Raw genomic sequence first — 17374 nt, 5'->3', positions numbered from 1 at the left:
TTATGAAATCATATAAGTCATAGGCTTGTTAAAGAATAGCATAGTAACGATATTATGTGAAGTTAACGCGATCTCAAAAAATTTGAGGTTTAACCAAAAAAATGTGTATTTATACGATTTAATTTGTAATGCCAAAAACATACTCGTGTTTCATCTGCTCGTACCACAAACGTCATTAAAATAGGACTTTTTCACTAATAAGTGTATCTAAACATTATTCTATATATATATGATGAAACACATCTGACAACTTAAATAACTTATGATCTACATAATATTTTGTACTTATTTTTATTTTTAATCAATATTACAATATAGAACTATATTTAAGTAATGTTCTATGTTATTTTTCGCAATTATAAAAAGTATTTTAAAAACTAATTTTTTATTAAATTTTTTTTTTAAATTTGAAAATAGCCATATAGATAAGTTTTAAAGAAAAATTTTGATACCAAAACTCTTATTTTAATTCAGTAATTACGTTTATATAGCATTATGAAGTTTGTTAAATTTTGAATTTTTTACAGTTTTCCTAGGGTATCTGTTGGATACAGATCGATGGAATATGCTGTCAAGAAAATGTGTTTTTGATTATTCATGTTATCGTTGTGTTACATCGAGTTGTTGTCGGTTTTCTCTCTATGTTTACCATTGTCGCAGCCATCTTAACGCTTCTTCTGCTATAAGCTCTATGGCGTTTGCGAGCCAGTAGTTTTGTATTCGTTTTACTGTAAAAAGAAAATATCACCTTTGCGATTGTCGTACCCTGTGCGCCCAGTTTATCGCCGTTGGGTCTATATATTTTCTGAGATACATCACAATACCGTTGACAGTATATTGTACACTTTGGTCAGCTACTTGCATTCGACTTCAATTGATCCTTTCAATATTCAACATTATCATCAGCCGTTTCATTTAGCAGATAAGTATAATGCTTGTTCATTTATTTTTCTAAGACTCACTTGTATAATTTATTATTTGTTTATATCATCGCCTTAATGGCATTAGTATTAAGTGTCCCCCTATCCACATCGGTGATAATATAAGATTTTATATTTCTTGTACTATACATTTAATTGTTATAATTATATCTTGTGAAATTTATACTACATTCACACATACAGTCCACTCATCTTATTCTTTATCCTCGACATAGCTAAAAACTTAAGACAAAACAAAACCACGAAACCGCGTGAATACCACCGGGCGCTGCGTTCAGTCAGTATCAAATGTTAGTTCATATTACACTTTACATAAACACTTATTACGTTATTTGCTAGTAACAGTACGCGATTTCTTTTCCATGAAAATTATTAACATTTGAATAAGCATTTGTAATTGACATGAAAAAACGAGTAGTAGTATAATTAAGATTATTAAAAAAAATTATAGAAACATTGTCTAAAACATGTCGAGTTTTTAATTAAATAAGTTCATATAACATAAATTTTAACGCGAATAATAGTGAATAAGTGCATTTATTATCAAATCTCCTAACAAGTAATATCCTATAATAATGTGATTACAATGATAGAATCAGACAAATTAATAATTGTTATCACTTTTAACTTGGCTAACCATCGAACACTCGTAGTTGACATACGATTATGTTCCTAACTTTTACAATAAAGATTAGAGATAATAATTTTTGTATAGAGCGCGTTAAACGTTATTATTATCCATGGAAAAGAAATCGCGTACTGTTACCAGTAAATAACGTAATATGACAGTGTTTACTTTCGTTCTTTACATAATATGGACTAGCATTTGATACATAGGAAAATTGTAAAAAAAAAAATCAAAATTTAACAAACTACAAAATGCTGTATAAACATAACTACTAAATTAAAATAAGAATTTTTGGTATCAACAATTTTCTTTAAACCTTATTTATTAATGGCTATCTTCAAATCTTAAAAAAAATTTTAATAAAAAAATTAATTTTTAAATTATTTTTTGTAATTGCGAAAACAAAAACGTATCAACACTAGCGCGGTCAATGACAGAAGGAATGAAGAAGAGCCAATATCAATCAATTTGCGATTTCCAATCGATAACGGTCAGTATTTTTGGAAGGAATAGAAATCGATATAATTCGATTTTAATTGTTTTATTATCTCTGCTTGCCTTATCTAGCTGTATATATAATTTCCTATGAGAGTAATTCTGTGGTATTTGGGTAAAAAGGCTTAAGTTCAAAATTAATCATTTTATAGTCCTTTATATCACAAAAAAAATTATTTCTTTTTAAATATTAGGATATATTTAACCTCATTTACGCAGTTTTTATACTGGAGACCTTTTACCTGAGCACCACAGAATTACTCTCATATCACATTATAATCTTTAAAGAAGTGAAATTATTCTCAATGTTAATTCTTAATAAATTATTATCTTTTTTGGTTGAACAAGTAATTGCTTGTAACACTAAAAAATACTACAATATTTTTTTAATTTTTCACAATTCTCATACTGCTAAATCTTGTTGATTGTTTCTTTTTAAAACATTTTATTTTATCACGTGACAAAACTGACGAATTATTTATAAAAAAAAATTTAAACATTCTCAATGGTCATAATAGTCATTATGAAAAATTAGTGGTAAATTGAGTAGGGTTTGCTTCTATTTGTATAACACTACCGCGAAATCACATGAAAATAAACTGTAAACAAAATTTGTAGTGTAATTCGATATGTACATATTAAATATGTCAACCGATGTCGCGAAGAATTATTTATCGAGTGATTACTCAGTAAAACAAATCTAACAGCAGATGGTAATATGTTTAACATTAAATAGCAATATACATTTGAATAGTTATCATCATTGAACTGAAATTTAATTCTTAACGTAAAACTAATACAAGTTCGTAATACATGAAAAGTGTAAACATTAAAAATACATTAAGTAAAAATTAACATTACAAATAACTTTAGCGTAAAAAACACATCCATTTGCATGAATTTAAAGTACCGTTGTATTCAAATTTTCCATGTACAATTTTTCAATCTATTATATAATAATCCGGTTATAACAATAATGCAATTATCTGTCCGATTTTTTTGATTTTGCCAACCGCGTTATTTATAAATAAGAGTAAAAATAGTATTGTATTCTGATCTATAAATTTTAAATTGAAATTTAATCACGTGTGAATTTAGCTGTAATATTTATCAATTTTTTTATATGATTTCCTAACAGTTGTAATTAGTTTTGTTTTTTAATTTTACTTTGTAAATATTTTCAAAATAATTTTCATTTTTGTATAAAACGATGACCGTTTCTATTTCGAGAGACATACTCAGCGTTGTACAAATATTGAAAGTGTTTAGATGTTTTTTTACTCATAAACAAGTTTTGTTCTCTTGTAGAGACTCGCTGAGTGATGTCTGTTCATAACGCTTTAACGATTTCCGTTTTATTTTCGGTTGGTTTCAACAATCGAAGATAACCGCCGACAGTACAGCAGTAATGAAATCGACGGACTTCTGGACACGGTGCCCGTTGACATGTTTATGGATCCTTTCAAAGTAATATGTATAAATATCAAAAAACCCGAATTTCGATTATCATCGTACCGCGACGAGAAGACATCGGTCCGAGTGTTGTAACCCTATTGACAAAACATTAACATAATAATAATTCGGCGGCAACATTTGCCGTGGGCGTATGACCGGTTTCCGTGACACGGGCTGACAGAACGGACCGATTATGTGGCCTAGCGTTTAACATCGACCCTTAAGATTCATTCATCCGTGGACCATGTGAACACGGCCAGTCCAGTTCAAGTACAGCGTTCGGGCAAACCAGATACGCGTGTGTTGCTCAAGTCATTTCATAAATAAAGCGAAATACTCATTTTATCATCAGGTGTCGATGATCATTGTAGAAATTTGAATGAATATTAGTGTCTGTTAAAACAGCAGCACTTAGGTCCTAAGCGGGACAAACCTGTTTTTGAAAAATGCTAATAATCTAAAAAATAATTTAGCTATTTCTGAAGTAGTTGTGAGCAAGTGGTAGTTGTATCGATGATAAATTAGTAATGTTAATGTAAGTAATAATTTATTCAAATATGTACACAGTTGAATAATTATTCGCACATTTGTTGACAGAAAAAAATACATATTCAATTCAAATATATTTTTATTAACTATTTGCCAGCAATTTTTTGTCGCCAAACCAAATATTTTGTACTACTTGTTCGCAATTCGAGTTTTCATTGGAACATAATTTGTTCTGTTCCAATCTGTATACTCATCTGCAAGTGACAAATGGTTTCTGGGTAGTTTGCTAACGAAATTGCGCGCAGTTTCCCACCCAAACCAAACACAGCCCACGTGTGTCATTATAGCGCACAAGAATTACGATTAATGACTGTCGTTGCCGTTGTACGCGCGGAATGTCAATTGTAGACTACCAAAGCATTTTGTATTTTATATCTTCTCGAGGCTTCTGAATATCTAAGTACAAAGCACTTGCGACGTTATATCGTGTCGAAAATTCATTTGGCAAAGCTCACTCTGTCGGAACCACTCCTAATTTTTATTTTTCTTTCAGCATTTTATTAGTCCACCTACACTCATTGTGTTTGGCTTAATCTTCAACCGACGCGCATACATTTGTTTTGTTTCTTTCCCGTTTAATCCTCTTAAACATCCCGCACCCTAAATCGATGTAATCATTATGATATGATAACTGAACGATTCTCGTCAAGTCGCCGGTTTAAATGTATTATTGTCTTTTGTTTCCTACCGTATTACTCTATTGGAATTATACAAATCATTGTAAACGCGGTTAAAAACAACTCTAAATGTGTGTGTATACATAAGTAGGTTTATTGTACACAATAACTATTGAATATAAAACCCCACGAGATCTTAAGATATATTCGAAACAAAGTAGCTTAAAAATATGTTTTACATAATATTTGATTATGTGAATGCATTTCTGAGTGACGCCCACTACAGTGGATATTTAATAAAATTATAATAGACATCTGAAGATAAAAGTGTATTCAACATAAACATTGTTTGTCCGAATACATTTTGTTATTATTGTTACATTGTTACAACTCGTAAATATACTAATTGAATAATAAATAATAATTAATGCCTGACACTTTAAAGTCGAACATTTTGTGTAAAAAAGACAAAATATATTAATCTAAAAATTTCAATTATTAAACTCTTCACGGAATATCATTCAAATAATAGTACATAATTTGTATGTTAAATATGTAAGTTTGAAAAATCCGAATGTGGTTTTAAAATTAGATGTTATTAATATAAAAACTTGTTTTGCAGTTAAGTGGTATTAATAGTAATTTCTTTAAAAAAATGTGACTTCCACAAAATAAAACATCCACTTTATAATATAATATGTGTTTTAATGTCAATCGTGTAAACCTCTTAAATTATAAATTAGATCTGATTAATAACTTCAAGGTGAAGTTTTTATATTTTTGTAAGAGAATAATAATATTAGAGAAATGCAAAAAATATATGCTTGGTTTTAAAAAAAATTATTAGTATTCTAATAAATCTAACAAGTTCTAATTAGGATAGTTCTAAATCCAATATTGAAATTTCTTAAGTATACAACATATAAAAAAGAAAATGAAATTTGGTTTTTGCTTGAACATTTTAATCATTGTAGTTTTTAATTTTATTCATCTAAATTAAACAAAAAAATTTTTTTAACGTTTTAGAACTTGTAAAAAAAGTTTTTTGTATTATTCTAGCTAAACAAGACAACTAATTGTAAATATATAATCATTTTAGATTTTATTATCAATTATTAATTAACAATATAGCCGAAATTACACAAAATAAGATATAATTCGATGAAAATTATTCATAACTTTCAAAAAAGTTTTATTATCTATTAACGTTCGGAATGGTTTATTACATGTGCTCCTCTTACAAAATTGATTATTGTTATTTTTTTAATCTATAATTTATTAATCCTATAAGATGTACATCACAACGATTACAGCCTGTTCATTAAATATAAATCAAGTGATGAGTTATCAAAGATGATTTTTATTGGTTTAACAAACACATCTTGATGATTATAAGACGTTAAATAAAACAGCGAAGTTAAATGTGGAACATTTAATTTAACATTGCATGTGTGCCTAATAATAATAAAAGCATAACCTTGCCAGTCGAAAAGCAATAAAAACCTACCGTCAATAATTTACACGCTTCTTCGTTGGTGTTCTTTTGGGGAGTTTCGGTGATTGCCCTGACGTTGCCCGTGGGGGGGGGGGCGGTGGATTCATGATAGAAGNTTGCCCGGGGGGGGGGGGGGGCGGTGGATTCATGATAGAAGATGAGAAAAAGAAGTAAATAGCATTACGGCTGTACATTAAAGCACACACTGGCACAGTTTATCGTTTCCTTCGGTGTTTCAAAATACCATCCCTAACCGTGGTTAATTTGCAGAAGAGGAAAATAAAGAATTTATATTTATTTTCCCCTCTGCCCGAGAGGTGTGTATTTATGTGTGTGTGTATGATGTTTTATTCGACACTAGTGCCCGTGTCATTTTTATTGCTCAGCTTTTAATCCAACCTCCACCAATTTCAGTGCGGAGTCGTTCTATCCCACCGCCTTCGCCTGCAAATGCCCGCGAATAATCATAATAATACTAATATAAAAACGGCGGTCGTCATATTTTTATACAGTATAATATTTATTATTAATGTTACCGTGTCATCATCAGGGCAGCGTGAATGGGATAGAGGCCGAGCGAGGAGTTCTATGGTTTTACGGCCCGAGTAAAACAAACGCCGTTCTCTTTTGCTCCGCTAAAGAGATTGTTCAGAAACCCACTTGGGTGGGTAATAATATTATTGTGCGTACAATATAATAATATACAATGACTGATATGCTGTAAAGCCGGTAAGAGGGGTAGGTGCGCGTGTTGCCTTGCTAATCGCCTTCGTCTGTTTTGATCAATGATAGTGTTGTTTTAGAATAATATAAAAGACGGGCATCAAAAACACGCCTGTTGGGCCCATTGTGTAAGCCCCATAAAACACATTAGATCTGTTGTCTCTTCGAAATCACCTCTGTCGCTTCCACTGCAGGGTGACGTTTCGTTAATTTTTAGGTTGACCCGATTTTCGAGAAAGTCTTTTGTGAACAGTCAAAATTTTTATAAAAAAGGAAAATTAGTCATTACAACGCTATAAACATAGGAATTCATTTTTTTTGTCTATTCAAAGCTAAATATTCAAGCGGTTTGTAATGTTAAGTTAACATAATAATATGCATAATAACCCGACCTAATAATATTTTACCCCTTGCTAATTCCCTGAAACCCCGCACTCTTACACGACCCCTACCAAAATCACAAACGATACCGGGGGGGGGGGGGGGTATAACATGAAAAGTTCACGCCACAAATCTTCCCTAGCCACAAGAAGTCAGTAGGCGTGTAGGATGCCTTATACGAGATTCACGTAAATCAAACACCCTGGCCGTTTACCAACCGTCTTGTAAAGATCCTATCGCATTTTATCCGAATTCTTGCTTGTAACTGTACCAGCGTTTCATGTGTATAAAACGCTTTGTCCTCCGCTTTCCGCATCTCGCTCTTAAAGCGCTGCATGTGAACGCGAAACGTTCGTGTTTTAAATTATTCTGTTTCCTGATAAAAAAAAAATACCAATAACACACATACATAGTTCTGGCACGGATAAATTGTTTTCCGGCATATACTGCTTACTGTGTAGCAGCACTGTTTTGTGGAGAAAAGAAAAGAGAAAAAAGAAACATGGGATTTCTATTGTTGTTGCGGTATGGAAAAACGATCCATTTCAAATGAGTACATCTGAAATACAATTTCAGATTTGTTTTCGTTTATACGCTTACAACCCGTCCTGAAATCCCATCTGCAAAACTACCATCACCATTATTTAAGGGTTTTTCGAAAATTACTTTGTAGGTAAGAACAACCAAAAGAATTTTCTCCGATGCCAATAAAAGTTTATATTTATTTAATTTATAATAAAATTACTCTAACCTAAAGAGAGGTTTGCATTTGTCTTGTACTATTTTTTACTGCTCTATTTCAAAAGGTATCATTTTATTTTAGAGTAGTATTTTGGTCGTTACATTGTTTAAGAAGTTTTCGTAAATTTCGGTTATAATAAACGTTATTATACTAAATATTATTAAATGCAATTTAATAAGGAGATTTTAGATAAATCATACAACTATCTTGACAGTAAAACATCGCAAAGATCACAGATAATGTTCTCTGTTTCGCATATTATAATAACATTAACAACAGGATATATAACGACAAAAGCATTAAGAAAATTATTGTAACGTTGCCAAGCGAAGGGTAGCTGGTTTTTATAGCTCTTTTTTTTTAACCCTGACCAAAAATGGTAAATTAATTGGCAAACGATTGGGAGGTTTGAACGAGGAACCGGATGAAAAAAATATATTTGTTTATCCGTAGGATTTTTTTCATTTATTTATTTATCTGCACCCTTTTTTTAAGCAGACGTTTACACAAAACTTCTTTTTAATATTTTTATCTTGCCCTTAATTAACCTTTCTTTATCTGAATCAATTACACAAGTGGGTAGAATAAAACAAAAGCAAATGAAAAAAGGGTTTTTTCCTCCTCGACCTTCTTCGAGCAAACTAAAAAAATATTATTGGCTTTAGTTTGCGGAGGAGTATACTTGAGAGTAATTAGAAATGAGTTTAATTAAAACTTTTTTTTTTTTTGATAAAAAAAAAAAAATTACAGAAATCTGTTTACTATCTGTGGTTTATCGTGATAGGTTTTAGACAGTAAAAGTCCTTTGCCAACGACGAGACATGCATTTTTTTCGTTTTTGATGTGTCAATTTAATAGCGGATAATTTACGATTTAGACATCTGTTCTAGGGCGCGTAAACAATGCGCATCTCCATTAGTGCATAACACGTAATACGAAACCTCAACGGAAATAACGACCGGGGGGGACAATGACGACGTCGGTGTGGTTGTCATAATAGTATAATATAATAATAAAATAGGTGTGGTACTTAAACCATTGGTCGAGCGCTTTTTTTGGCGACGGCAAACGGGTCCAGGGAAAATAATCCCCCACCCTTATGTATAATAGAGCAAGGGCAAAAGTCTCTCGGCATGACGTCTCTGGAGTAATCTGTTACTGTGCGTGTGACGGTGAGTAGCTTTAATGAATAGAATTTACGCGCGTACACACAACACTAGTATTTTTTTTTTTTTTTTTTAAGAATGGCTTTTTGCCCCCGGGGGCTCTTGAATACATTACCGGCTAAAATATAATCTGTAGTATACGGTTGCTAACACCCCGGAGGACTTGTAAAGAGCTATTTTGTCAGAGATCCCTTTATCTCAAACGAACAGTCAACATTAAAATGAATTATTGTTGTTTATTATTATTATTTTTTCTTTTTGAATTTCCAAAATGTCGTACTTCAACCCCGCTGTACCTCGAACCAATGAAAAAAATGGCGATTGTATGAACGCGTGTAAACAAAAATCAAATAAACACATTGTCATCATCGAAAAGTGTTAATTTCACTTATACCTTTGTGGTGCACAATAGGCATCGGAAAGCAGCGCTAACGAGATTTTCGCACGCGGGGATGTTATTTTATTCAACAAGGAAAAATATTACACTACTGCCTAAACCACTTATTGCCGGCAGGCCTGTTGACAGTGTCAAAATGTGCAGGGGAGAGGATAAACCTCATCCGGCAGTGGCGGTTGTCTTCTCTAGATATTTCTCATTATTATTGTATACACTGGTTTATACACCACACGAGCTTTTGCGCCGGAAAAACGATCTAACGTCGGTACAACGATAATATGCCCTTTTCGGTTGCGTCGTTTCTTTTTAGCCAATATATATATATATAGTATATTTATACTACTGATACTGTATAATGTATAATAAAATATATATAAAAAAGGGCAGAACAATCAAATCTCTGGCGTTGTGGGTTTTACGCGTCACCGACACCGGACACGCGACGAATACAAATAAGACTATGTAAGGAGGGACGTGAGGCGAAGAAAAAGAGGTTAGCTATGAAAAGGAACTGGGATAAGATATAAGAAGAAACGGCAGTCGGTATACCTTTTGAATGCGGACGTGGTCAAAATACACTTGGAAATGTCAACGAGGGTCTAACTTCTTTTATTCGCCAATACAATTACCCGTTAGGCCGAGACGTTATTATTCACAGCTGAGCTTACACGCACATTGGATGTGTTTCCGGTGACTTAACCGGGCAATATCATGTTCCAAACAAAGTTTCATTTACATAAAATTAAGTTTGGCTGATAGTATCCGTAAGTGTTATTGGCGGATTGACTTTGCAAACACGTGCTTTATTTGTTATTTAATTTAATCCGACAGTTTGATTAATCAAATAGTCGAATAGAGATAACACGACAATAATAATAAAGCTCTCGATGTTTCATCATGAAACATTGAGAGCTGTAGAATAATTGATATCATAAATATGAAAACAAAGAGCACGTTGGCGAAAAAGTTCCGATTAAAAATCCATTTTGAGCAAAAACTCTTGTCTATTCGGTGATTTATTACAGCCGGTACAATACATCGATGACAGTAATAACGATAATAAGTTCTGATTAATTAGCGATAAAATTTCAATCCACGTGAATCGAGTTAGTTATTCAGCACATCGTTGACAATATCTAGGAGCAGTTATGACCTATATACATACATGCCATTTCGACATAAAAGCGTGCTCTGACCTTTATATTATTATTTTAATCATACCACTGATAAAACAAAATGTGTGTGTATAAAAAACGTCGTATGATCTGAATATATTTGCATTGGCAAAATTGATTCGGCTATGACACGCGACCGATAGTCATCTGACGTGTGTTTGTATAATATTTTATTGGAATTGTCCGATAACCTCCTTTGGACCACATGCTGCACTATAGTGCCATATTATGTTTTTTTGTTTTGTTTGGTTGTCATTTTATCTCCGCCGGACCGCGATATGATTTTGTCAGCTATTGATTTTCGTTGTTTTTTGTTGAAATTGGACAAATGGGCAGGGGAAAATGTACGAAAAGGCAAACAACGTACAGATAGTCACTGTGACAGGCTAAATGAAAAAAAGGTCACCGATGTGTCAACATACGCTAGACCGCGTCACTAGTGTAAATAAGATTGGGCCGTTTTTATTTTTTATTTTTCAACACATATATAGTTTAAACGTTGAAATTGAGTACCTCGAACTAATAGATCAGCTGACAATGACTTTTTTACCCAGATCGGTATAAAAAAACACTCCTAATTGAATTTTGCAACTCATTCCACTTCACCTGTCATCGTGACCCACCGTCACTAAAACATTTCAATTTTCGTTTTAATGTCACTGAAATGTTTGTCATTTGGACACTTGCAACACATGTGTACAATAATGTAGGGACTGAAAATATATATTGTCAGGGTGATAGATTTATCTTTGACCACCAAATTTTTCCTAATATCATAATAATCATGAAAATTCTTATTTTTTTTTTAATTATTATTTATTTGTCAATTTTTAGTAGTTATACCCTTTATAATAGTACTAACTTTTTTTAAATTCAATGTACATAATTATATCGTTTATATTATAGAAAATGATCAAACTGAGAACATTTCTGGTTGGTGGCAAGTTTTTGAATCAGATTTTGGAAGTTATCACAATTTTTAAATGTTAAACTGGAAATGAAGTGTGGGTTATGTTATTTTTATCATAACGCATTTCTCTGTCACGCTATTTTTCTCACACAAGTATAAAACTTGACGTAATTCCTCAGCTACTTGTTCAAATGTTGTTGTCGTCAAGTAATTTTTTTAGTTAAATCATTTTATAAAATTTAAACTAGTAAAATATGCATGTTACCGCTTAAAAAATAATAAAGTCTGTACCTTTCTAAGGGATATGGGATAGACATAAAAAATATTTAGCTACTCAAAAGTTGAAAAATAATTACTACTTAAATAAGTCAAAAAAAAAAAATTCCCAAAATTATTATTATTTTAAATAAAATCTAGTGGTAAACGGTAAATAAATTACTCCATTCAGTAGAAATTGGTTCAACAACTTTCTTGAGATGGCAAGTTTTGTTCATTTAAGCCAATAGCTTGTTGTAGACGAATAATAATACAAAAGCAGATACTTTTTTAAATACTCCGGTGACCGAATTAATTTGGTTTTTATAGAATTCATAGTTGATTTATCATGAATATTTCGCAATTAAAAGAAAAGAGAATTATGAGACTCTTTTTTCACCTTTTATAGATGCCTAATAATGTATTGGCATGATTTTATGCATTAATACTTTTGTACTATTTTCAATATACTTGGTAATTAAACGAAAATATTACAAAATGTGTATTTAACTAATACATAGAAGGATCAAGGCGATGGTTTTAAGAGTTCGCGCATAAAATATTATATTACTTAAGTAAACAGAGAGAAAAATTTGATAAAATTCCACTCATTATACATGGAATTTATTATTGTCAAAACTAAAATAATGATAAATGTACATTAATGTTAAAACCATGTAACGTATAATGTTCTGCGTTTGCGATTTGTTGTGTTGTATTTTTGAAAAGCAATCGGTCAATGAATGATTGCTGAACAAAAAGAAACATTATGGACCAAGTAAAGTTATTATCATGTTATATTCCAGTTTACTTGTTATAATTAACCGATTTTTCAACATTAATACAACATAGTTTCTATGAATATAAAAGGTTCATGCAAGGCATCTCGGTTTTTATTTGTGAACAAACAAGAACTGGCATCAACACCTGAAATAAACTGTGTCCTCTGATACATCACTTAATGAACACTATCAATCATTGTAAGGTCATTTAAGTAAATGCATTTACCGACAAATTTATCAGTTGGGTACATCAGCGGAAGTCGAATTATTCATATTATACATAAAACCCCAATGCAACAAGATTGTTCATTTTTTTATTTTTATTTATTTAATAAACGGGTTTTTAAACGTTATAAGGTTTCTAGATTTTTATATACGGTTATTTCCACGGTTCGTTTATGTTTAATGTAGGCAAACATTTCTCTCGTTTTCCCCTTCCACTCACCGTAGCACGTGGCCCGGTATTATGCAAATGATTATCTTCTTTTAATTCTCCGTTTATGACGTCGGTTCTCTGGTTGCGGATAAATGGATGGCTGACGAGATCCTATTAAATCGCACTTTGGCCAAAATGTAAACGCCAAAAACTGAGTCGTGTTGTATGTGCGAGGGGGAGATAAGTGAGGGTCCCATCACTCGGTCATGGATTTGATGTCTAAATAATTAGGTACACTGTCGTGTCTCTTTTAGCAGTTGCCTGGTAGACGGTACAGTTTTCCCATGGTTTTTTGTCATTATGTTGTTATTTTATCTCGTCCACTCTTTTGTTCACTTCACGTCAAAACTCTGTCTTCTTACTCCTTTGCTTACACAAAAACGCAACAAATCTGGTGTAAAAATTGATAATGTTTGTCAAGAATTTCGCCGTTGCTGCTGGTACTGAGATAAGCGCGTATTAAACACGATTCCCTTGACGTGGTTGATAGATCGGTGTTAAAGTCGCAGTGATAATCAACGTTTGCTTGGAAAACAACCTCGAGAGATAGTCTTGACACAGAATTTTTTAGAGCGAAATGATGGATTTAATTGATCACTAAAAGTATGCCTTAAGTATCTAATTTTTAACTTAAAATGTTCAAGTGCCGTATAACTTTTACAAACTGCATGCGTAAAACGTGTTTCAACCTTCATGCTTGTTAATTTTATTAGCAATTTGTTTGTATGTAATGCGATCATATTGTTATGCTACTTAAGCCTAAATTAAATTTTGTATCTCTATAGCTATTGGTGTTGTATTTCCATGGTGTCGTATAATCTATTTTAGTCAACTCAACGGTTCCAAACAGGATTTTACCAAATCTGTTCGACGCATGTATAACGTATAAAATACAGACATTATATCACGTGGTACAATATACTATGGTATCTTCGACCGAGGGTAATAAGGTGGACGTTGAGCAAACTCGATTACACCACACACACACAAGAGCTCAGGGTACGCATAACATTTATCTAAATCCGTTTATCGTTAAACCTTTCCATGTCGTTCTATTTTACAAGGGGAAAACATATAAAAAATACACTGCACAGTAGAAAAGAGACAAAGAATGATGAAGATATTTGCAAAACTAACGGAAGTGGAACGGAAAATAAAAGTGCACAGTCTTTCGTCTGCTTGAAAACTCCTGTATTACACAATATAACAAATAATAATAATTGTAAAGTTTCTGTTGGTAATGCACATCTATAGATAGAGCAATATTGCTAAAGTAAACATGTATATATTGTATAAAAAACTTTGTTAACTCATCAAAATGTTTTCAGAGTACTATCCGGCTCTTGGATGGTAGGCTACACCTAGTCAAACTTGTCACAGGCTCACTTGTCTTGTCGGGATTATTCGATAAAACATTTTATGTTCACATAATATATTATATCGTGTGTATTATACGTAAAGAAGTTTTGCTTGTCACTCATGCATATCTATGAAGCATATCACAGTGAATATTTTAGCAAGTTAATATCGCGCATACTTTGTATGCGAGTTTCTCTCCAAACATGACAATATTTTAGTCGTCAATTGAAAAACGTGACGATATCTAAAACTAACAATTTGTATTTATTTAATTTATAAATATATTTTGTTTGGCAAATCTTATTTAATGTAATAAACATTTTACGTATGTTTATATTTACATATTATTTTATTATGAGATAGATAATTATATAATGAGCACATAAATTCTCAATTCTTAATTAGGTTGACTAATGATATATTGTAATAGAATAGGTTGCTGTATGTTATGCTTGATAGTGTTTTACCAAAATTGATAACGAGTGTTAAATGCATTATTGCTGCCACAAGATTCAGAATTACGCTATATCTGTTGTTTAATTTTTTTTTGTGTTTATCCCTTCGCAACACCCTCGAAAACAACGCATTGACTCCATATAATTAAAACCCCTCTGGTGATGCGCCAAAGAATTGTAATTAAAACGAAGGGTCGCCCTGAGTGAGTAAGTGAGAAATAGTATACAAGAGAAACGCAGAGATGAAGTGATCTCATAGGATTAGAGATCCCGGTCACGTGTCGGGGGCTGAGAGATGGTGTGAGGAAGCCAATAGTATCAACAATCCGGGATTAACTTTTTCGGACGTACTTTTATACTTTATCTGTTCGTGTTGAGTAGTCAGAACCCATGCGGTATCATGCAATGCATGTGTATTTTTATAATTTTTTAAGCTCGTTTTTAAAAATTATCATAAACAAATATTACTGGCTTGTCATAAAACTTGCTGTAAATCTCCCGTTCGTCTCATTCGAATAATTTTTTTTTTTTTCAGCTACTAGAAAGTCTTGTTTTTTAGGAACTTGATGCTATTGAAAACGGTCGTGTGTAAATTCATGATCAATAAATACACATATTATAGTCTAATAGGAGCAACTGGTGCGCTCGACTTGTTATTATGAATATAAATGGTACATTTACCCAGAAGTATAAAGTGCGATTTTTATTGGCAGGTTTATTATGTCTCCTATAGGTGCACAAATGTGCTGCACTACTTTGATATAAACGTTGCCGACGAACATAATAGTGTGTGCTTGTACCTTTATGCAGAGATCGATAGCCGTTTTTGTTGTTAAAATGCAAAATAGAGATCGTGGGAAATTACACGGTGGAATACCGAGAAGAACTATTTTATTATCCAGTGTTGTATTTACAACCGAGAAAGTTTATATAAAGCAATGTAAGAAAAATATTTCCACTACTCGGTATTGGTACTATACAAGCTGTAAAAATTAATTGTACTAAATTGGAATTCTGTGGTTCATACCAATAAAAAATTATTAGTATAATTTATGAGAAAAAAAATCTATATAAGGCTTAAATTTGATTATTAATTATTAATTTTTGTTAGCGAGATAGAGTTTCGAATATTTTAGATTATTTTAATCAAATTAATTCATATTAAAAATTATTTTAATTTACAATTATAAACAATACCCGTATTGAGATTTTAGAGTTAATATTCAAGAAGATTTTTGTGTATTTTAAAAAAGTTATATTTATTGTTTTTCAACCCGCTCATAGACTGTAAAATATTCAAATTTTTTGTTTCTTTATAGTTTATGAAATTCAAATCATTCAAGAGACAAAAAAAAATAACCACAAATCTGATTGGGTTTAACGAAGAAAATTTTAGACAACTAACCGTGTAATTAATTTATATTGGTACAGTTTTGAACTACTTGATAATTTAACTTATAGTGACTAAAGTTCCATTTCCAAAATAATATAATTTATTTTAATATTATATATAGCGGTACTTTTGTTTTCAGAATTGTATGGCTATTCAATATATAAGTATGAAAGTTGTGTTAAGTGCTTATAAAGAATTTATGCGTCAAAAATATTCTCTATGTTTTATATAATTTGTTGACGAAGGTGTCTAAAGTTTTTTGTGAACTATTACACGAAGTTACCACATTGTGGTCAGGTGACCTACCCATGACTAATATACGAGTTACAATGCCATGTTATTAATAACTTATATTTTGGTTTTTCACTTAACTTTTCCATCCTACTCATGTTCTGCGTATTGAAAAAAAAAACTGCTTTTCTATAAATATTTTATACTTTTTAAATTTTCACTTGAATTATTTACTATTGTCCTTCAACTGTGATTAATAATTTCATATCAGAAAATTTATCACATGTTATATCTAGCATATATTAAAAAATTTATATCAGTTAAAAACACTGATGGTTTTCAGACCAAAGAGTTGGAACATAATAATTAAAAAAAAATATATAGTCAGTTATAATATGTCAGTAAACATATATGTGTATATATTGTAGTATTTAAAAGTTTAAAGCTAAGAAAATGACGCGATAAATGAACAATGGCTGTCTTTAATTATAATCTGATTGAAATTGTCCGATGGAATTGATTATTTTTAAATTCTTGTTTAAAAATCACAAATACCTTCATAAAGCCGTATGGTTTTATACGGTTTTTATATTGAATCTTTTACTGAGTGAGCTCGTGTATTATTCACACACAAGTTATTTCATATCGAGAGATAACCATTTTGCCGTAAAACGATATTAAGACAGTTGTCGTGGACCCTGGCGATATATTAAGCGTTCTTTTCTACCGACGCGTTGTAGCATTACAAAGAGGGCAACGCTACCGGAATAACAAACTCTGCTATCGTTG

General features: G+C 31.5%; 1 protein-coding gene and 1 long non-coding RNA gene across 8 annotated transcripts in view; one reads left to right on the top strand and one right to left on the bottom strand.

Moving 5' to 3' along the window:
• LOC126894396 (uncharacterized) overlaps positions 1-17374 on the bottom strand; it is a 350657-nt gene that overhangs the window by 77088 nt on the left and 256195 nt on the right. The gene's annotated exons all lie outside the window — the stretch shown is intronic.
• LOC126894454 (uncharacterized) lies at positions 477-16567 on the top strand. 3 transcript variants are annotated; one of them, XR_007701411.1, is made up of 5 exons: positions 3942-4054; positions 11671-11881; positions 15497-15632; positions 15695-15901; positions 16281-16567. It is a non-coding gene; the product is annotated as an uncharacterized LOC126894454 (long non-coding RNA). The 3 variants fall into 3 exon arrangements; XR_007701410.1 differs by lacking the exon at positions 3942-4054 and adding an exon at positions 477-2059 and having other exon boundaries at positions 15497-15901; XR_007701409.1 differs by having other exon boundaries at positions 15497-15901.

The sequence above is a fragment of the Daktulosphaira vitifoliae genome, unplaced genomic scaffold (assembly GCF_025091365.1).
Source record: "Daktulosphaira vitifoliae isolate Bord-2020 unplaced genomic scaffold, ASM2509136v1 Scaffold_1, whole genome shotgun sequence".
NCBI classification, from domain to species: Eukaryota; Metazoa; Arthropoda; class Insecta; order Hemiptera; family Phylloxeridae; genus Daktulosphaira; species Daktulosphaira vitifoliae.
This window is presented reverse-complemented; position numbering and strand designations above follow the sequence as displayed.